Below are 23,622 nucleotides of genomic sequence, written 5' to 3'. Positions count from 1 at the left end.
ACATCGCATAGATGACATATGTAAGGATCTATACTAATATCTTTATTTTACGGAAAATAAATTCAATACTTAAAAACAAAAAAAATTGAAGTGCTTCCGGTGACGACCGGAAGTTACGCCGAACAAAACAAAATGTTTAAACACATCTACAACTATAGGTCTATCATCCCTCAAAGTTTGGATGTTCAAGTCTTTATCGTTTCTGACATCTCGATGTGACAAGCTTTTTGTCGCGGTACAGGAAACGGACGAACGGAAGTGAATTTTGAAAATCTTTTTCAAAAAACCTCTAGATGTTTATATTTTCAGTCATTCCTGAAAATTTTATAAGAATTCATCAAGACATCTCTGAGAAATTCATAAGACAAAAAGGGGAAAAAAATAATAATAATAATAATAAAAAGAAACATTACAATCACTATAAGGTCTTCCGTTGGAAACGGAAGACCTTAATAATAATAACTAGACTCTTGTTGCTATAGCAACAAAAAGGTCTTCCGTTCCTCATGTATTAATCTGCACAAAAAACCAGTTATCTTGTAAACAGAAAATGGATATATAATATAAAAGTTTTGTGTCTTGATCTTTCACAGTTTCTGAGATCTTATTTATACTTTGTTTTATAAAAAAGAAGGCTATCTGAGATATATGAGATGTCTTACCGGAAGTAGAACTTTTTTGACCATGTGTAGATGACTTTTTGTATTTCTATAGCTAAAATGTTACTTTAATGCTAAATAACCAAAATATTTTTAAAAATATCAAAATTGGGTGTACTTCCTGTGACGACCGGAAGTTACGCCGGATAAAACAAAATAGTGTTAACACATGTACATACATAGGTTTATCATCCCACAAAGTTTGGTTTTTCAAGTCGTTACCGTTTTTGAGATCTCGTCGATATAAGATTTTTGGTCTCGGGACAGGAAACAGTCAAACGGAAGTGTTCAATGTACATTTTATAAAAATTTTCTTGAATACTTGCCTTTTGTACATTATTTTTCATTAATCTAACTAAAAATATCAAAGGAAAACAGTTAAACTGATAAACAGCTCGATTTGTTTGAACTCTTCCGGTGTGGACCGGAAGTGATGGAAGACAAAATGAAACCGGTTAAACACATCTTCAATCAAATGTATATCATCCATGAAAGTTTCGTGTCTTGATCACTTATAGTTTCTGAGATCTCGCGGGTACAAAATATGTTTTAAAAAAGCTACCTGAGATGATTGAGATGTCTCACCGGAAGTAGAATTTTTTTGTTGATTTAACATCGCATAGATGACATATGTAAGGATCTATACTAATATCTTTATTTTACGGAAAATAAATTCAATACTTAAAAACAAAAAAAATTGAAGTGCTTCCGGTGACGACCGGAAGTTACGCCGAACAAAACAAAATGTTTAAACACATCTACAACTATAGGTCTATCATCCCTCAAAGTTTGGATGTTCAAGTCTTTATCGTTTCTGACATCTCGATGTGACAAGCTTTTTGTCGCGGTACAGGAAACGGACGAACGGAAGTGAATTTTGAAAATCTTTTTCAAAAAACCTCTAGATGTTTATATTTTCAGTCATTCCTGAAAATTTTATAAGAATTCATCAAGACATCTCTGAGAAATTCATAAGACAAAAAGGGGAAAAAAATAATAATAATAATAATAAAAAGAAACATTACAATCACTATAAGGTCTTCCGTTGGAAACGGAAGACCTTAATAAAAAGAAACATTACAATCACTATAAGGTCTTCCGTTGGAAACGGAAGACCTTAATAAAAAGAAACATTACAATCACTATAAGGTCTTCCGTTGGAAACGGAAGACCTTAACTAGACACGAGCAACGAGGAGGTCTTCCGTCTGATTTTAGAATTTGAGATACATGTTCGATCTTGATTTTGCTATTTAACAGCTAAACATGATTTAGAATAGAAAAACGGGGTCTACATTCTAAGGGCCAGATACTATTTTGTTTCAGGGATAAGAGCTTTGTTCAAAAAGTGTTTAGAAATTCGTTACCGTTCTTGAGATATCTGAGAAAAATTCTTTTTAGGGGCCAGTCCCTTACCTCCTTATTGGAGCCGCTGAACCAAATTTTGAAGGTTGCATTTTGTAAATTACATCATTTTGAGCATCTTTTCTTCTACCCTGCATTTCAAAATATTTTCCTTTTTGAGATATAGCTTGTCATAGTTTATGGACTCATCACCCCTAAAAAAATCCTTATTCCATAACACATGAATAAATCATTACAGTACTTGGATACAGAACTGTAAGATAAACATATTTGCTTTTATAGCCTTCCATTGAATTTCCCTCAGTAAAGAGCTACAGTTGAAAATTTTTAGAGCCCTTTAGTTCCCTAATTCTAAGGACCAGCCCCCTTTTTTATATCAAATAAAAGGTCATTTAAATCTCAACACATTTTGTTCAACAACTGTTTAGAAATTCGTTACCGTTTTTGAGAGATATGGGAAAGAACGTTTAAGGGGCTGATCCCTTAACTCCTTATAGGGGCCGTTTAACGAAATTTTGAAAATTGCATATGATTTAATACATCATTTTGAGCATCTTTTCTTCTATACTGCATTTCAAAATATTTTTCCTTTCTGAGATATATGTGATCAAAATTCTGCACTCTTGGCCCCTAAAACCCCTAATTACGTAACACATGATAAAATCATTACATTGCTTGGATGCATAACTGTGAGATAATCATATTTGCTTCTATAACCGTTCACAAAATATCCCTCAGTAAAGGGCTACAAATAAAAGACTTTAGAGCCCTTTGGTCCTCTAATTTAAGGGGCCAGCCCCTTTTTCTTGATATCAAATAAAAGGTCATTTAAATCTCAACACATTTTGTTCAACAACTGTTTAGAAATTCGTTACCGTTCTTGAGATATATGGGAAAGAACATTTTAGGGGCCGATCCCTTAACTCCTTATAGGGGCCGTTTAACGAAATTTTGAAAATTGCATATTATTTTGTACATCATTCTGAGCATCTTTTCTTCTTTACTGCATTTTAAAATATGTTTCCTTTCTGAGATATATGTGATCAAAATTCTGGACTTTTGGCCCCTAAAAACCCCTAATTACGTAACACATGATAACATCATTACATTGCTTGGATACATATCTGTAAAATAAACATATTTGCTCTATAACTGTTCACAAAATACCCCTCGGTAAAGAGCTCCAGATGAAAGACTTTAGAGCCCTTTGGTCTTGTAAATATAAACTTTTTTTGCATTACATGTGTTAACAAAATATTTTTCAGAAAAGAGATAAACTAAGAAAACCATGAAAAATTACGACCTTTTTTTGGTCTCAATTTTCGGGACCAGGCGACCTTTAACGCCTTTTGAGCATGACAAATATAAATACCAAATTGCACATCTACAATCTCTTGTTTACAATCCCTGAAAGTTTGAATTCAATATCTTTTACCGTTTAGGAGGAGATCCCTGGACAAGCCGACCCTCTGAAAATCGCTAAAACGTCATTTTCTCAAGAACGGAAATGACGTCATCAAAATAAAAAAATGTATATGAGGTTCGGACTAATATCTATTAGATCTGAAAGTTTCACGAAAATCGGTTCAGCCATTTCCGAGAAATCGCCTGCACAAATTTTGTAAGAAAAAAAATAATAATAACTAGAGCAAAGCTCGTTGCAAAGCAACGAGTGGGTCTTCCGTTAATGTCGGAAGTAAAGCTGGAAGTTCCTGTAAGATGCACATCTCTTAAACCAATAACAGAGTAACTAAAATAAAAAGATGAAAAAAATCGAATTATTCCTGATACGACTTAACAAAATCCGAATGATTTTAAGAACGACTTAACAAAAACCTTTCTGATTTCAAGAACGACTTAACAAAAACAATCCAAATGTGTCCAAGTACGACTTAACAATTATTTTTGGTACGAATTAATTTTACTTTGAACATTACGCTATTTTTTAAACCAAGGACGCGGAATCAAAATTTCCGGAAAAATCAATTTTTAAACCCCGATATCTCTGTAATGCATCGTCCGATTTTAAAACGGCTTTCAGTGTTAGATTCAGATAAATAAGTTCTACAAAACACATATACATTTTTGATTAAATCAGAAAATCCATTTTTTTCGAAAAATTTGTTTTACTTCCAGTTTCGACCGGAAGTGATAGATTTTCATTTCCAGCCTTATTACACAGGTAAATCGATCAAATCATAACCATTCAAAATTTCAAGCCTCTATCTTAAAGCGTTTTTGAGAAAACTCCGGGACAAAATGACTTTTTGAAATTTTTAAAAATGACGTCACGTCCAAACGGAGGTGACGTTCTCTTTAAAACTTTTACATTTTTGAGGGACGCAAACTTGCAAAAATCTCTGAAAATTTCATTAAAATCGGTTTAAAACCTTTTGAGTTATGAGGCAAAAAAGGAGTCAGAAGAAAAGAAAAAGAATAATAATAATAACTAGAGCAAAGCTCGTTGCAAAGCAACGAGTGGGTCTTCCGGTGGTGTCGAAAGTAAAGATAGAAGTTCCTGTAAGAAGCAGAGTACAAACCAACTACAAAGAAAATAAAAAAGATATTTTTTAAAAATCGAATAATTTTTAGTACGACTTAACAATGTTTGAATGATTTCAAGAACGAATTAACAAATACCTTTACAATTTCTAGAACGACTTAATAAAAAAAAAGTCCCGAATGTCTTCAAGTACGAATTAACAATTTCCGAATTATTTTAGGTACGAGTTAATTTAACTTCAAACATAACACTATTTTCTTAACCAAGAATGTGGAATCACAATTTCCGGAAAACTCAATTTTGAAATCCCAATATTTTTGTAATAGATCGTCCGATTTAAAACGGATTTCAGTTTTAAATTAAGCTTAATAAAAGCTCCTTTGTTGCTTTATGATTTAACTCAAATTATTGGTCAGAAGAGAGTTATTATAAAAGACCTTATAGCCCTTCTGGCCCTTAATTTGAGGGGTTAGCTTCTTTTTCTTGATATCAAATAAAAGGTCTCGCTAATATAAGCATATTTTGTTCTACAAATGTTCACGAATGGTTAACCGTTATCGATATATCTAAACAACTGTATTTTAGGGGCCGACCCTTTAACTCTTTACCGGGGCCACTAACAACAAAATTTATGGTATCATATTGTTCAGAACATTATTTTGTACAACTTTTGTTTTACATTGCTTTTAAAAAAAGTTCTCCTTTTTCAGATATTAATGATCTAAGTTTTGAATTCTGGCCCCTTGAAACCCCTAATTACGTAATATATGACTTAGGTATGATACTGTATAGATAAACAGTTGTACAATGAACATTTTTGCTTCTATAATTGATAACAAATTATTGTTCAGTAAAGAGTTCCTGTAAGAAGATTTAAGACCCCTCTTGACCCCTTATTGGAGGGGCCAGCCCCTTTTTCTTGATATCAAATGAAAGGTCTTGCAAATATAAACATATTTTGTTCAACAAGTGTTCACGAAATGTTAACCGTTCTAAGGATATTTTTACAAATGTGTTTTAGGGGCCAGTCCTTTATCTCCTAACACTACTGGCTCTAAAAAGTACTGAAAGTGCCATTTTTTACTGATACTTTCTGATATTTACTGATATTGTACTGTTAGTGCTGAGAATTGCTGATATTTACTGATAATTTTACTGCTGTTACTGATAATTGCGGTTGGTTCTGATATTTACTGATATTTACTGATGCTTTTGCTGTGAGCTCTGATAATTACTGATATTTACTGAGATTTACTGTTGGTACTGAGAATTGCTGATAATTACTGAGAATTACAGGCAGGGGATTTTTAAGAGATTAGTTTTAATTACTGTAACATGCAAATTATATTTATTTAAAATTATCGGTAAACAAATACCGGGCATTTTTCAAAAAGAAATATGTAAGATCTAACTAAAGTTTTATCAACAGTAACTTCTTTTTTACAACCACAAAAATTAGATGTGATTATTCTTCTTATAATCTGCTTATTTATTTCAATGCATATTTTTCTGTTTGTTCTTGTTCTAAGTTTTATTTTAGCCGATTAACACAATTCAGCACATAAATAAATGAATGTAGAAATTGCAGAATTGCTATATATCCCATCCCCGTGCGCCAATCCACTCGGTACTACAGTGTTACATTGTATATATAGAACAATCCATAGTAAAAAAAAATTACAAAGATTTTAACCACTTTGTGTTATTGATAAACATCTATTTAATGATTCTAAATTTTGAGCGATCAACTCTTTAATTGAACCGTGTTAAATATTTATAATAAGAAACTAAAGATGTTTTTATCCCGGCCATAATCACTAATTTTATTTTCAAAATAAAATCAAACACTTTTGTTTCACATTGTATTTCCCGGCCATTTATATTTGTTTATTCTGAGGCTGCAAGACATATACACAGGTGGTCAATTTTCACACCTTGTCACGGTCACTCTGTCGTGTATATATTCTGAGTGTTGTATGTTAGTTCTGAGGGTTTTCTTGATCCCAGACATACAAAAGAATCTTTTCAGCGACTGCCAGACATATACACAGGTGGTCATTTTCACACCTTACCGTGGTCACCCTGTCGTGTGTATAGTCTGAGTGCTCTCTGTTAGTTCTGAGGTTTTTCTTAATCCCAGACATACAAAATATTTTTTTTCTGCTTGCTTTTAGGCGTGGAGATTAAATATCTAAGCGTTCATAGATTAAGGAAAATCAGTTAAATTGTGTGTCTTATTTTCAAAATTATATAGACGCTGGTCATATAACCGCTTACAAGTGCATGAATAAAGTATTAATGAGAGAGAGAGAGATAGAGAGAGAGAGAGAGAGAGAGAGAGAGGTTTCAATCAAATCGCTGTTGCAATCGGTGGTTATGATACTGTAATGGGACATAATCATGCTTATGCCTCAAAATACGTTACAATAGATTATCTGAGAGGCGTGGAGATTAAATATCTAAGCGTTCATAGATTAAGGAAAATCAGTTAAATTGTGTGTCTTATTTTCAAAATTATATAGACGCTGGTCATATAACCGCATACAAGTGCATGAATAAATTAGAAAAGTTTACACTCGAAATCTGTGCTTAAAATGGCGGTTGTGATGCTGAAATAGAACTTTATCGTGCTAATGCCGTTATGCCATTTTGACTCGGAAACTCAAATTTTAGGACTAGGTAATATATGCGAGCAAGAGAGAGAGAGAGAGAGAGAGAGAGAGAGAGAGAGAGAGAGAGAGAGAGAGAGAGAGAGAGAGAGAAAGAGAGAGAGAATGAGGGGGTGGGCAGATTTACAATAATAGAACTAGATCATGACAACATTACTTAGCCGTGCAACAGAAGATATATTACCTATGTATTAAAAGAGAAAGAGTGAAAGGTCGGACAATAAAAATTATTCTTCGCCGATTGTTACCTATTTTGATTTCAGCAAATGGTAAGAGAGAGAGAGAGAGAGAGAGAGAGAGAGAGAGAGAGAGAGAGAGAGAGAGAGAGATTATTTATCCAACTTTTTTGAATCAATTGAATGCGAAACAAATAAGATGATGAATATGAACATCATTCTAATACGTTATTTATATTGTTGTCAATAAAAATAATACTATTTTCTCTTTGAATAAATATTCTCAAGATCATGGATTCCTGTATACGGATATTACGTAATGTCATACACAAAGTGCCAGACTGACAATTTACAAGGTTGAATTGTGACATTCAAACCTCTTGATCTGCTGAAAGTATGTATACAGATGTATGTACACAGATACTGCCTCGCTAATCTTTCTGTGAAGTAAAACCTCAAAGACATTATAAAGTCCTGACCGGGTATCTCTCTATTTTGAAATGAAAAATAATCATGTTAAGAATTATGGGGTTTTTCATTGTTGAAAAAAAAAATGTCCACCGCATTTAGAAATTAAAATTTTTGTGGAGTCTACCTTAAGTTTAAGTACCAATTTTTGACCGGCTTTCTAATATTGTCTAAAATGTGATCTGTGAGTTTCCGAAGTTCAAAAGAAGCTTAATATCAAATAAATAAAACTTAAGAATATATAATTAAATTAATTGTGTTAAATCTGAAATATGTGTTATTTAATAATTAAAAGACAATGTTTTGGGCCTTAAAATATTCTCAGTAATTATATATTAGCAATTCTCAGTACCAACAGTAAATCTCAGTAAATATCAGTAATTATCAGAGCTCACAGCAAAAGCATCAGTAAATATCAGTAAATATCAGAACCAACAGCAATTATCAGTAACAGCAGTAAAATTAACAGTAAATATCAGCAATTCTCAGCACTAACAGTATTAATTATCAGTAAATATCAGAAATTATCAGTAAAAAACGGCACTTTCAGTACTTTTTAGAGCCAGTAGTGTAAATGGGGTCATGAACAGCAAAATTTAAGGTGGCATATTGTACAGAACATTTTTTTACGCAACTTTTGTTCTACAATGCTTTTCAAAATATTTCTCCTTTTTCAAATATTAATGATCGAAATTTTGAATTTTTAGCCCCTTGAAACCCCTAATTACGTAACATATGACTTAAGTATGGTACTGCATAGATAAACAGCCCAACAATGAACATTTTTGCTTCTATAATTAATAACAAATTATTATTCAGTAAAGAGTTATTGTAAGAAGACTTTACAGCCCACTTGGCCCCAAATTGGAGGGTCCAGCCCCTTTTTCTTGATATTAAACAAAAGCCCGTGTCATTTGAAACATCTTTTGCATTACATGTTTTAACAAAATATTTATACATCAAAAGATATCACAGAAAATGTGCAAAAATTTCGTGAAAAAATTTGGTGCCAATTTTCAGGTTCAGGCGAGCTTTGAGGCCTAAAGCATTTTTCATCATTGGAAGCATGGGGGTACATCTACATACATTCATCTACAATCCCTGAAAATTTCAAGCTTCTATCTTGATTAGTTTCGGAGGAGATTCGTGGACAAAATGACCCTTAAAAATTTACAAAAGCGTCAATATCTGAAACTGGAAGTGACGTCATCAATCAAAAATTTAATAATATGTAGCGCCGATCATGCTTTATCCGTCCTGAAAATTTTGTGCGAATCAGTTGGATAGTTTTTGAGAAATTGCGCTCCAAAAAAGTCAGAAAAAGAAAAAAAAAAGAATAACTAGAGCAAAGCTCGTTGCAAAGCAACGAGTTGGTCTTCCGTTAATGTCGGAAGTAAAGCTGGAAGTTCCTGTAAGAAGCAGAGCTTTTGAACCAATAACAAGAGTAACAATAATTAAAAGATGAAAAAAATCGAATTATTCCTGGTACGACTTAACAAAATCCGAATTATTTTAAGTACGAATTAACAAAAACCTTTCTGATTCCAAGAACGACTTAACAAAAAAATCCGAATGTGTTGAAGTACGACTTAACAATTAATTTTGGTACGAGTTAATTTTACTTTGACCATAACGCTATTTTCTTAACCAAGAACGTGGAATCAAAATTTCCGGAAAACTCAATTTTTAAATCCAAATATTATTGTTATGCATCGACCGATTTTAAAACGGATTTCAGTTTAAAATTAAGCATAAAAAAAGCTTCTTTGTTGCTTTATGTATAATATCAAATTATTGGTGAGAAAAAAAGTTATTATAAAAAGACTTAATAGCCCTTCTGGCCCCTAATTTTAGGGGTCAGCCCCTTTTTCTTGATATCAAATAAAAGGGCTCGCTAATTTAAACATATTTTGTTCTACAAGTGTTCACAAATTGTAAAACGTTATCGAGATATCTAAACAACTGTGTTTTAGGGGCTGACCTTTTAACACCTTATCGGGGCCACTAACAACAACATTTTTGGTATCACTTTGTTAAGAACAATATTTTGAACAACTTTTGTTCTACATTGCTTTTCTAAATATTTCTCCTTTTTCAGATATTAATGATCAAAGTTTTCAACTTCTGGCCCCTTGAAACCCCTAATTACGTAACATATGAATTAAGTATGATACTGTATAGATAAACAGCTGTACAGTGAGCATTTTTGCTTCTATAATTAATAACAAAATATTTTTCAGTAAAGAGTTATTATTTATAGACTTTAGAGCCCCCTTGGCCCCTAATATGAGGGGCCAGCCCCTTGTTCTTGATATCAAATTAAAGGTCTTGCAAATATTAACATATTTTGTTCAACAAGTGTTTAAGAATTGTTAACCTTTCTCAAGATATCTGTATAAATGTGTTTTAGGGGCCGACCCTTAAACTCCTTACCGGGGCCACCAACAACAAAATTTTAGTTTTCGTATTGTTGAGAACATTATTTCAAACAGCTTTTGTTCTACAGTGCTATTCAAAATATTTCTCCTTTTTCTGATATTATCAATCAAAGTTTTGAACTTCTGGCCCCTTGAAACCCCTAATTACGTAGCATATGACTAAGGTATTGTACTGAATAGATATACAGCTGTACAGTAAACATTTTTGCTTCTATAATTAATAACAAAATATTGTTCAGTAAAGAGTTATTGTAAGAAGACTTTAGAGCGCTCGTGGCCCCTAATTTGAGGGGCCAGCCCCTTTTTCTTCATATCAAATTAAAGGTCTTGCAAAATTAAACAACTTTTGCATTACATATAATTACAAAATATTTATACATTAAACGATATTACAGAAAATGTGCGAAAATTTCGTGAAAAAATTTGGTGCTAATTTTCAGGTTCAGGCGAGCTTCGAAGTCTTGAGCAATTTTCATAATTGGAAGCATGGGGGTACATCTACATACATTTATATACAATCCCTGAAAATTTCAAGCTTCTATCTTGATTAGTTTTGGAGGAGATGCGTGGACAAAATGACCCTTAAAAATTTACAAAATCGTCAATATCTGAAACCGGAAGTGACGTCATCATTTGAAAATTTAATATTATGTAGCACCGATCATGCTTTATCAGTCCTGGAAATTTTTTGCATATCGGTTTTATAGTTTTTGAGAAATAGCGCTCCAAAAAGGTCAGAAAAAGAAAAAAAAAGAATAGTAAAGAAAAAGAAACCGTAGAATAACAGTCTTCCGTCCGAATTTTAGAACGGATTTGACGTCATGGACTTTAATTTTGACAACAAAACATGATCTGGAAATAGTAGTTGAGTACTAATGCTTTCCTGTAATGCTTTATAAGTGCTCTTACGTTGCTTTTAATATCCCTAATTAGGTATTTTGGCCTTTTGGCCCCTAATTTAAGAGGCTGGCCCCTTTTTCTTGATATCAAATTTAAGGTCTTGCAAATTTAAACATATTTTGTTCAACAAGTGTTCATGAAATGTTAACCGTTCTTGAGATATCTGTACGAATGTGTTTTAGGGGCCGACCCTTTAACTCCTAAATGGGGTCATAAACAAAAACATTTAAGGTAACATATTGACAAGAACACCATTTTAAGCAGCTTTTGTTCTACATTGCTTTTAAAAATATTTCTCCTTTTTCAGATATTAATGATCAAAGTTTTGAACTTCTGACCCCTTGAAACCCCTAATTACGTAACATATGACTTAAGTATGATACTGTATAGATAAACAGCTGTACAATGAACATTTTTGCTTATATAAATAATAACAAATTATTGTTCAGTAAAGAGTCATTGTAAGAAGACTTTAGAGCCCCCTTGGCCCCTTATTTGAGGGGTCAGCCCCTTTTTCTTGATATCAAGGTAAAGCTCGTGAAAATTGAAACAACTTTTGCATTACATGTTTTAATAAATTATGTGCACATCGAAAGGTATTACAGAAAATGTGCAAAAATTTCGTGGAAAAATTTGGTGCTAATTTTCAGGTTCAGGCGAGCTTCGAGGCCTTGAGCCATTTTCATAATTGGAAGCATGGGGGTACATCTACACACATTCATCTACAACCCCTGAAAATTTTAAGCTTCTATCTTGATTAGTTTCGGAGGAGATGCGTGGACAAAATGACCCTTAAAAATTTACAAAATCGTCTATATCTGAAACCGGAAGTAACGTCATCATGCAACAATTAAATAATATGTAGCGACGATAATGTTCTATCACACCTAAAAATTTTGTGCAAATCGGTTGGGTAGTTTTTGAGAAATAACGCTCCAAAAAAGTCAGAAAAAGGAAAAAAAAGAATAACTAGAGCAAAGCTCGTTGCAAAGCAACGAGTGGGCCTTCCGTTAATGCCGGAAGTAAAGCTGGGGGTCCTGTAAGAAGCAGAGCTCTTAAACCAATAACACAGTAACTAAAATAAAAAGATGAAAAAATCGAATTATTCCTGGTTCGACTTAACAAAATCCGAATGATTTTAAGTACGAATTAACAAAAAACCTTTCTGATTTCAAGAACGACTTAACAAAAAAATTCGGAATGTGTTCAAGTACGACTTAACAATTATTTTTGGTACGAGATAATTTTACTTTGAACATTACGCTATTTTTTAAACCAAAGACGCGGAAACAAAATTTCCGGAAAAATCAATTTTTAAACCCCGATATCTCTATGATGCATCGTCCGATCTAAAAACGGATTTCAGTTTTAAATTAAGCTTAATAAAAGCTCCTTTGTTGCTTTATGATTATTATCAAATTATTGGTCAGAAAAGAGTTATTATAAAAACACTTAGTAGCCCTTCTGGCCCCTAATTTGAGGGGTCAGCCCCTTTTTCTTGTTATCAAATAAAAGGTACCGCTAATATAAACAAATTTTGTTCTACAAGTGTTCACGAATTGTAAACCTTTCTCGAAATATCTTAACAACTGTGTTTTAGGGGCTGACCCTTTAACCCTAACCGGGGCCACTAACAACAAAATGTTTGGTATCATATTGTTAAGAACATTATTTTTAACAACTTCTGTTATATATTGCTTTTCAAAATATTTCTCCTTTTTCAGATATTAATGATCAAAATTTTGAATTCTGGCCCCTTGAAACCCCTTATTACGTAATATATGACTTAGGTATGATAAATTATAGATAAACAGCTGTACAATGAGCATTTTTGCTTCTATAAATAATAACAAAATATTTTTCAGTAAAGAGTTATTATAAAAATACTTTAGAGTCCCCTTGGCCCCTAATATGAGGGGCCAACCCCTTATTCTTGATATAAAATTAAAGGTCTTGCAAATATAAACATATTTTGTTCACCAAGTGTTCAGGAATTGTTAGCCTTTCTCAAGATATCTGTATAAATGTGTTTTAGGGGCCAACCCTTAAACTCCTTACTGGGGTCACCAACAACAAAATTTTAGTTTTCGTATTGTTGAGAACATTATTTTAAACAAATTTTTCAACTTCGGCCCCTTGAAACCCCTAATTACGTAACATATGACTTAGGTATGGTACTGAATAGATAAACAGCTGTACAGTGAACATTTTTGCTTCTATAATTAATAACAAAATATTGTTCAGTAAAGAGTTATTGTAAAAAGAGTTTAGAGCGCTCGTGGCCCCTTATTTGAGGGGCCAGCCCCTTTTTCTTCATATCAAATTAAAGGTCTTGCAAAAATAACCATCTTTTGCATTACATGTTTTAACAAAATATTTATACATCAAAAGATATTACAGAAAATGTGCGAAAATTTCGTGAAAGAAATTGGTGCTAATTTTCAGGTTCAGGCGAGCTTCGAGGCCTTGAGCCATTTTCATAATTGGAAGCATGGGGGTACATCTACATACATTCATCTACAATCCCTGAAAATTTCAAGCTTCTCTCTTGATTAGTTTTGGAGGAGATGCGTGGACAAAATGACCCTTAAAAATTTACAAAATCGTCAATATCTGAAACCGGAAGTGACGTCATCATTTGAAAATTTAATAATATGTAGCACCGATCATGTTTTATCAGTCCTGAAAATTTTGTGCATATCGGTTGTATAGTTTTTGAGAAATTGCGCTTAAAAAAAGTCAGAAAAAGAAAAAAAAGAATAACTAGAGCAAAGCTCGTTGCAAAGCAACGAGTGGGTCTTCCGGTGGGGTCGAGAGTAAAGATAGAAGTTCCTGTAAGAAGCACTGTTCTAAAACCAACTACAAAGAAAATAATTTTTTTTTTTTAAAAAACGAATAATTCTTAGTACGACTTAAGAATGTCTGAATGATTTCAAGAACGAATTAACAAAAACCTTTACAATTTCTAGAACGACTTAACAAAGAAAGTCCCTAATGTCTTCAAGTACGAATTATCAATTTCCGAATTATTTTAGGTACGAGGTAATTTAACTTTTAACATTACACTATTTTCTTAACCAAGAACGTGGAATCAAAATTTCCGGAAAACTCAATTTTTAAATCCCAATATTTTTGATATGCATCGTCCGATTTCAAAACGGATTTCAGTTTTAAATTTAGCTTAATAAAAGCTCCTTTGTTGCTATATGATTTTTATCAAATTGTTGGTCAGAAAAGAGTTATTGTAAAAAGACTTAATAGCCCTTCTGGCCCCTAATTTGAGGGGTCAGCCCCCTTTTTTAAATATCAAATGAAAGGTCTCGCTAATATAAACATATTTTGTTCTACAAATGTTCACGAATGGTTAACCGTTATCGAGATATCTAAACAAATGTATTTTAGGGGCCGACCCTTTAACTCTTTACTGAGGCCACTAACAACAAAATTAATGGTATCATATTGTTCAGAACATTATTTTGATCAACTTTTGTTCTACATTGCTTTTAAAAATATTTCTCCTTTTTCAGATATTAATGATCAAAGTTTTGAATTCTGACCCCTTGAAACCCCTAATTACGTAATATATGACTAAGTTATGATACTGTATAGATAAACAGCTGTACAATGAACATTTTTGCTTCTATAATTAATAACAAATTATTTTTCAGTAAAGAGTTCTTGTAAGAAGATTTAAGACCCCTCTTGACCCCTAATTGGAGGGGCCAGCCCCTTTTTCTTTATATCAAATGAAAGGTCTTGCAAATATAAACATATTTTGTTCAACAAGTGTTCACGAAATGTTAACCGTTCTTGGATATCTTTACAAATGTGTTTTAGGGGCCGGCCCTTTATCTCCTAAATGGGGTCATGAACAAAAAAATTTAAGGTGGCATATTGTACAGAACATTATTTTAAGCAACTTTTGTTCTACAATGCTATTCAAAATATTTCTCCTTTTTCATATATTAATGATCGAAATTTTGAAATTCTGGCCCCTTGAAACCCCTTATTACGTAACATATGAATTAGATATTATACCGTATAGATAAACAGCCGAACAAGGAACATTTTTGCTTCTATAATTATTAACAAATTATTATTCAGTAAAGAGTTATCGTAAGAAGACTTTACAGCCCTCTTGGCCCCTAATTTGAGGGGCCAGCCCCTATTTCTTGATATCAAATGAAAGCCCGTGTATTTTAAACAACTTTTGCTTTACGTGTCTTAACAAAATATTTATACATCAAAAGATATTACAGAAAATGTGCAAAAATTTCGTGAAAAAATTTGGTGCCAATTTTCAGGTTCAGGCGAGCTTCGAGGCCTTTAACAATTTTTATCATTGGGAACATGGGGGTACATCTACATACATTCATCTACAATCCCTGAAAATATCAAGCTTCTATCTCGATTAGTTTTGGAGGAGATGCGTGGACAAAATGACCATTAAAAATTTACAAAATCGTCAATTTCTGAAACCGGAAGTGACGTCATCATTTGAAAATTTTATAATATGTAGCGCCAATCATGTTTTATTAGTCCTGAAAATTTTGTGCGAATCGGTTGGATAGTTTTTGAGAAATAGCGTTCCGAAAAAGTCAGAAAAAGAAAAAAAAGAATAACTAGAGCAAAGCTCGTTGCAAAGATACGAGTGGGTCTTCCGTTAATGTCGGAAGTAAAGCTGGAAGTTCCTGTAAGAAACAGAGCTCTTAAACCAATAACAAGAGTAACTAAAATATAAAATATGAAAAAAATCGAATTATTCCTGGTACGACTTAACAAAATACGAATGATTTTAAGTACGACCTATCAAACACCTTTCCGATTTCAAGAACGACTTAACAAAAAAAAATCCGAATGCGTTCAAGTACGACTTAACAATTATTTTTGGTACGAGTTAATTTTACTTTAAACATTACGCTATTTTTTAAACCAAAGACGCGGAATCAAAATTTCCGGAAAAATCAATTTTTTAACCCCGATATCTCTGTAATGCATCGTCCGATTTTAAAACGGGTTTCGGTTTTAAATTAAGCTTAATAAAAGCTTCTTTGCTGCTTTATGTTTAATATCAAATTATTGGTCAGAAAAGAGTTACTATGAAAAGACTTAGTAGCCCTTCTGGCCCCTCATTTGAGGGATCAGCCCCTTTTTCTTGATATCAAATAAAAGGTTTTCGCTAATAAAAACATATTTTGTTCTACAAGTGTTCATGAATTGTAAACCGTTCTCGAGATATCTGTACAAATGCGTTTTAGTTGCCGACACTTTAACCCCTTACCGGGGCCACTAACAACAAAATTTTAGGTATCATATTGTTAAGAACATTATTTTGAAGAACTTTTCTTCTACATTGCTTTTAAAAATATTTCTCATTTTTCAGTTATTAATGATCAGAGTTTTGAGTTCTGGCCCCTTAAAACCCCTAATTACGTAATATATGACTTAGGTATGGTAATGTATAGATGAACAGCTGTACAATGAACATTTTTGCTTCTATAATTAATAACAAAATATTGTTCAGTAAAGAGTTATTGTAAGAAGACATTAGAGCCCTCTTGACCCCTAATTTGAGGGGCCAGCCCCTTTTTCTTGACACCAAATAAAAGGTCTTGTAAATATAAACATATTTTGTTTAACAAGTGTTAACAAAATGTTTACCGTTCTTGAGATATCTGTACAAATATGTTTTAGGGGCCGGCCCTTTAACTCCTAAACGGGGTCATAAACAAAAACATTTAAGGTAGCATATTGTACAAAACATTATTTTGAACAACTTTTGTTCTACATTGCTTTTCAAAATATTTCTCCTTTTTCAGATATTAATGATCAAAGTTTTGAACTTCTGGCCCCTTGAAACCCCTAATTACGTAATATATGACTTAAGTATGGTACTGTATAGATAAACAGCTGTACAATGAACATTTTTGCTTCTATAATTGATAACAAAATATTGTTCATTAAAAAGTTATTGCATAAAGACTTTAGAGCCCTCTTGGCCCCTAATTTGAGGGGTCAGCCCCTTTTTCTTGATATTGAATAAAACCCCGTGCAAATTGAAACAGCTTTTGCGTTACATGTTTTAACAAAATATTTATATGTCAAAAGATATTACGGAAAATGTGCGAAAATTTGGTGAAAAAATTTGGTGCTAATTTTCAGGCGAGCTTCTAGGCCTTGCGCATTTTTCGCAATTGGAAGCATGGAGGGAAATCTACAGACATTCATCTACAATCCCTGCAAATTTTAAGCTTTTATCATGATTAATTTCAGAGGAGATGCGTGGACAAAATGACCCTTAAAAATTTACAAAATCGTCCATATCTGAAACCGGAAGTGACGTAATCATTTGAAATTTTTTAATATTCAGTAGCGACATTGATGCTTTATAACTCCTAAAAATTTGGTATAAATCGGTTAAATAGTTTCTGAGAAATAACGCTCCAAAAAAGTCAGAAAAAGAAAAAAAAGTATAACTAGAGCAAAGCTCGTTGCAAAGCAACGAGTGGGTCTTCCGATAATGTCGAAGGTAAAGCTAAAACTTGCTCTAAGAAGCAGAGTTCTTAAACCAATAAACATAAGTAAATAAAACAAAAAGAAAAAAATCGAATTATTTTTGGTACAAGTTCACAAAATGATTCTAGGTACGAATTAGCAATAACATTATCAATTTCAAGAACGACTTAGCAAATACAAATCCGAATGTGTTTAAGTATGATTTAACAATTATCGAAATAGTTTAGGTACGAGTTAATTAAACTATGAACATTACACTATTTGCTTTACCAAGAATGTGAAATCAAAATTTCCAGAAAAGTCAATTTTCAAACACCTATATCTTTGTAATGCATCGGCCGATTTTAAAACGGATTTCAGTTTTACATTAAACTTAATAAGCTTTTATTTTTGCTTTTATGATTTATAACAAATTATCGCTCTAAAAAAGGTTACTATAAAAAGACTTTGTAGCCCTCCTGGCCCCTAATTTGAGGGGTCAGTCCTTTCTCTTGATAACAAATTAAAGATCTCGCAAAAATAAACATATTTTGTTCAACAAGTGTTCACGAATTGTTAACCGTTATAGAGATATCGGAACAACTGTGTTTTAGGGGCCGACCCTTCAACTCCTTACTGGGGCCACCAACGAAAATTTTTTAAGTATCACATTGTTAACAACATTATTTTCAGCAACTTTTGTGATACAATGTTTTTCAAAATATTTCTCCTTTTCAAGATAATATTGATCAAAGTTTTGGACTTCTTGCCCCTTGAAACCCCTAATTATGTAACATATGACTTGAGTATGGTCCAGTATAGATGAACAGCTATAAAATGAACATTTTTGCTTCTATAATTAATAACAAATTATTTTTCAGTATAGAGTTATTATATAGAGACTTTAGAGCGCTCTTGGCCCCTAATTTGAGGGGCCAGTCCCTTTTTCTTAATATTAAATAAAAGATCTTATAAATATAAACATATTTTGTTTAAAGTGTTCAGAAATTGTTGACCGATTTGGAGATATCTGAACAGCAGTGTTTTAGGGGCCGACCCTTAAACTCCTTACTGGGGCCACAAACCATAAATTTTAAGGTACCATGTTCTAAAGAACATTATTTTAAGGAACTTTTGTTCAACATTGCCTTTCAAAATATTTCTCCTTTTCAAGATATTAATGATCAAAGTTTTGGTCTTCTGGCCCCTTGAAACCCCTAATTACGTAACAAATGTTTAAAATAAGTTACTGTGTAGATAAACAGCTGTTCAATGAACATTTTTGCTTCTATAATTAATGACAAAGTATTGCTCAGTAAAGAGTTAAAATTAAAAGACTTTAGAGCCCTTCTTGCCCCTAATTAAAGGGGCCAGCCCCTTTTTATTAAAACAAAACAAAAGCTCGTGTAAATCTTAACAACTTTTGCTTTACATGTTTTAACAAATTATCTACAGGTTAAAAGATATTTTGCAAAACGTGTTAAAATTTTGCCAAAAATTTTGTTGCCAATTTTTGACCTCGGGCGAGCTTCAGCGCCGTGCGCATTTTCCACAATGTCAAATACAGAAGATCATCTACAGACATTCATCTACATATTCCTGAAAGTTTCACTTTTCTATACCGTTTAGTTTCGGAGGAGTTACGTGGACAAAATGGTCCTTAAAAATTCACAAAATCTTCAAAATCTCAAACCGGAAGTGACGTCATCAGCCCAAAATTTTATATTCGCAAGCACGTTGTATGTTCTATCAGTCCTGTAAATTTGGTGAAAATCGACCAAATAGTTTTAGAGTTATAGCTCTCGAAAAATGTCAGAGGAAAAATATAGAATAATAATAAAAAGAAACCGTAGAATAACAAGAGGGTCTTCCGTTGGAAACGGAAGACCCTAATAAAGAAAAAGAAACCGTAGAATAACAAGAGGGTCTTCCGTTGGAAACGGAAGACCCTAATAAGAATAAAGAAAAAGAAACCGTAGAATAACAAGAGGGTCTTCCGTTGGAAACGGAAGACCCTAAAAAGAAACCGAACGAAAACAATAAGGTCTTCCGTTGGAAAACGGAAGACCTTAATAAGAAACATTACAATCACTATAAGGTCTTCCGTTGGAAACGGAAGACCTTAATTACATGACCCGCTTATGCGGGTTATGCTATTTTTCTGGAATGCTAGCTACCTTCATACCCACATGAAACACAAAAGAAAGTTTTTTTTGTTTTGTTTCCAAGAATCCGAAATTCTGTTACAAAAATACCGTGTAAAGGGTTTATATGTAAACCACTATGAAAATGCCCAACTTTTCAAAACTTTTCTAAATATGGTCGCATTTGTACTAGTGCCGGATGATGTAGCGCACCCATTACAGAGGTCACATCAAGTTCCCTGGGACGACAATTGCTTTTACCACTGTAATACACACGTACCATTTATTCAGCAGATAAATTATTCACATTCTTTTGTCATATCCTATCATTTAGACCTTTATTTAAAAAATCAAAATTGATAAATAGTTCAGAATTAATTTAAAAACATCAAAGACATAAAAAAAATTACCAAAACATCCATTTTTATAATAGTTTGTCGTAATTAGTCTGAGTTATTTTTTGATTCTTAGTGTTTCTTTTCTATCAAGCATAGACGCACTTTCTCATTGCTGGAGACTTGTGTTTCTTGAGGTTAGATATTATGCAAATGTTCCTTACCTAAACCAAAACGGCAAAAATAATGCAGTGCACTCTGCTGTTGAAATAGATTTGAAATAGATAGTGATGAGATAAATGTTTATTAAATACAGTTGTATCCGCATGGAAAACGTTCAAAAAGTCCTTGTTTATTGACAAATGATGAATTTTGCACCTATTGATTTTCATCAAATGGAACCACCCCCCCCCCCCCTTTTTCAAATTGCTGGATCCGCCTCTGGTGTAGACGCAGTCATAAGTCAATTGCGCTTGCACGGAGACCTCACGGAGTCCCTTGGGATCTCACTGCGTTTCTATCACGCTATCACTGCGCATCTACAGCGTTTGAACAAGTTGTTTTCCATTTGGCTGCGTTCACACAGCGACCCCAAAGAGCTGTTGCTGCGTTCCTCGCGCTGTCGTGACGTTTCTTCTACGTTAATACCGCGCTCACACGGCGTTCCTAGTGTGTTGTCATCAAGACCACGAAAACTCGGAAAAATGACTGTTGTACAATAGCAAGCGATGTAATAATCCAAGACCAATCAATGGACGTAGATGGAATTCATGCCATTTGGTTCTGATATTTCACATTTTTTATATGTTTTTTAACAACTAATAACGGATCTTTTTTGTAGAACTGACTACTAAGAGTTTAATCCTAGTCCTTCACAAATTGTGTAGAAGTAACTACCGTATGTTTCAATTTCAATGTACATTATCACAAAATCAAAACAATTTTTTAATCATTTATTTACTAGTGGTAAATTCTTGTTTGTTTCCTATACAATTGTACAAATTAATATTAATCTACCAAGAAGTAAAGAACGTCTTGTGAGCGCAGTCAGCGCGCAGAGCACGCCGTGGAAGCGCGGTAAAATCTCCCAGCACGTCATGAGCGCTCGGGGGAGACTCAGTGAGAGCGCAGTTAATCGCTAAGTAGAACTACGTGGAAACGCAATTATACACCGTGGGAGCTCCGTAAGAACGCTTCGGTCGCCGTCAGGACGCCGTGAAATCTCCACTTGTAAAACTTTCAAATAAAACTGTACATTTTTTTCTGAATTTTCCTTGCGATCGTACGGCGATTCCATAAATTTTAAAACGCCGTGAACACGCAGTGGGGACGCAGCTTGGTGTGACATGGTCTTAACTTCACACATGCAGCAAAGGGGGGGGGGGGGGGGGGTCCTGATCCCACCCACCACCCCCCCCCCCCCGGAAAATTTAATTTTATTAATCATATATAATAAAATCTCCAAAATATGTCTCGGAACACCCCTTCCCCCCCCCAACACACACACCCCCGACAAATATAATTATCCATCGACCCCCCCCCCCCCCTCCCGAAAGAAAGTTATGAATCTGCACAGGCTGTTGAAAATAAATTCTAAAAAGTTCATCGTCTGCCTCAGATGTCCTTTTATACAGCTAAAATTGTTCTTAAACGATAGAAAGCTCCACAATTATAAGAGGGCAAAGGCGCGAAGATGCGAAGGCGAGAATGCGAAGGCGAAGGAGCAATAGTAGTATCGCTTCTTCACCTTCGCAACTTCTCATTTTCGCCTTCGTATCTTCGCACTACGCCGTCGCATCTTCGCACATTCGCTCCTTCGCCGTCGCACTTTCGCCTGCGCAACTTCGCACTATCGCGCTTCGACCTAAAGGCGAAAGTGCGAAGGTCGAAGTGGCCCCATCGGAACACCATAAGAATCTAATCTTAAGTTGTTTAAAACTTATGTGAATATTCTTTTAAATAATCAGCAAATGTCTCAATTCAGGACAATTCAGGACAATCTTTTATCGTGCTAGCACCTACCGCAAACATGTAACATGAACTTTTAATACAATTTCAAATTGATTAGATTTTTATACTACCTTGTACGCTATTATATAATTAAATTAATGCTTAATCAACTGTACAAGTAAATAAATTTATCTCTTCATCTTAAACTTAAATAATAGTTGAAAACATAATAAAATATAGTTTTGTCCGTGCAAAATATGAAACATGATCGTGTGATAAGGAACATGTAGAAGAACACGGGCCGACCGCGGATCACTTGTCCACTCGCGCTGGATCTCCTCGGGCATGTGCGAGGGATGATCATCATTAAATATTTGTGGGGGGGGGGGGGGGGTTTGTTAAAATATTTTAGATATACAAACCAACCATTAATTTATGTCTGATGATGCTTCCGATTTGGAGTAATATCATTCATTAATATTCATTTACACTACATTTGGAGAAATCACGTACACTTTATTCATGAGCTAAATGCCACGTGACACTGTTCTCATTAATATTCATGTCTTCAAATTGTCTCCCCTAGGAATGAAAATTACATACCTTTTATGTATGAAATTTGTGTGATTACGTCAAAACTTTAATTTTTTGTTAATCTTTCTTTGTCATTAGTTGGACAGAGCTTTCATGTGTACGGTAGTGCACTATTTGAGAAATCATTGAATAATCGTTTATACATAAATCCAATGAGTGGAAAAGAATTGATAGTTTATCAAAGTGAGAATTTGGCATATGACGGATATAATTCACAGCGCTCTCATTGTTTTAGAGGTCATATGATGTCCACAGTAGCTGATTGGTATCGTTGTCCAAAAGTAAAAATAAAGTCAGCAGATGCAAAGATTGGTGTATCGAACTTCACAGTATGCCTTATCGATTACGATGCATGCTTTGCCTCATATTATTTTAAAGAGTCCTTAGATAAACGCAGTGTTTATATATGCTTAGACCAGTTCTTAAAAGCTGTTGAGGCTACGAAGGGTATTATCAGGACAGCGGACGATAGCTTGATGGCCCCTCTTTCTCTAGCTTGTCTTTCCCTTTCGTCCCTAGGTTCACTCGCAACAATATTTACTTTCATTTTCAACAGACCATGCAGTCGAATTGCAGATGTCAATATTATAATTCTAGCAGCAATCCTAATTTTTGCAAACACAGTTTACACCGTATCTAAATATTTTTTCTGGAGTCAAACTTTGTGCATAGGTGTTGGTATGTTGGTGCATTTTTGCTGGCTTTCTGTCATCTGCTGGATGAGTTTATCTTCTTTTCAAATATTTCACACATTTACGTCTTTTAACCTGACGAAAGTAAAAGTAACTAGATACGATCTCGTTACGAGTAACGAGTAGGTCTTCATTGCGATTTCTGTTTTTAATCATACCATGAATAATCGATATAATTTTAGAATTACCCCCCCCCCCACACACACACTTTCAGATAATGTATACAAATCCCTAA

Source organism: Crassostrea angulata, chromosome 6 (genome assembly GCF_025612915.1).
Source record: "Crassostrea angulata isolate pt1a10 chromosome 6, ASM2561291v2, whole genome shotgun sequence".
Classification (NCBI taxonomy): domain Eukaryota; kingdom Metazoa; phylum Mollusca; class Bivalvia; order Ostreida; family Ostreidae; genus Magallana; species Magallana angulata.
The sequence above is the reverse complement of the archived record's forward strand: the minus strand, read 5'-3'. Positions refer to the sequence as shown.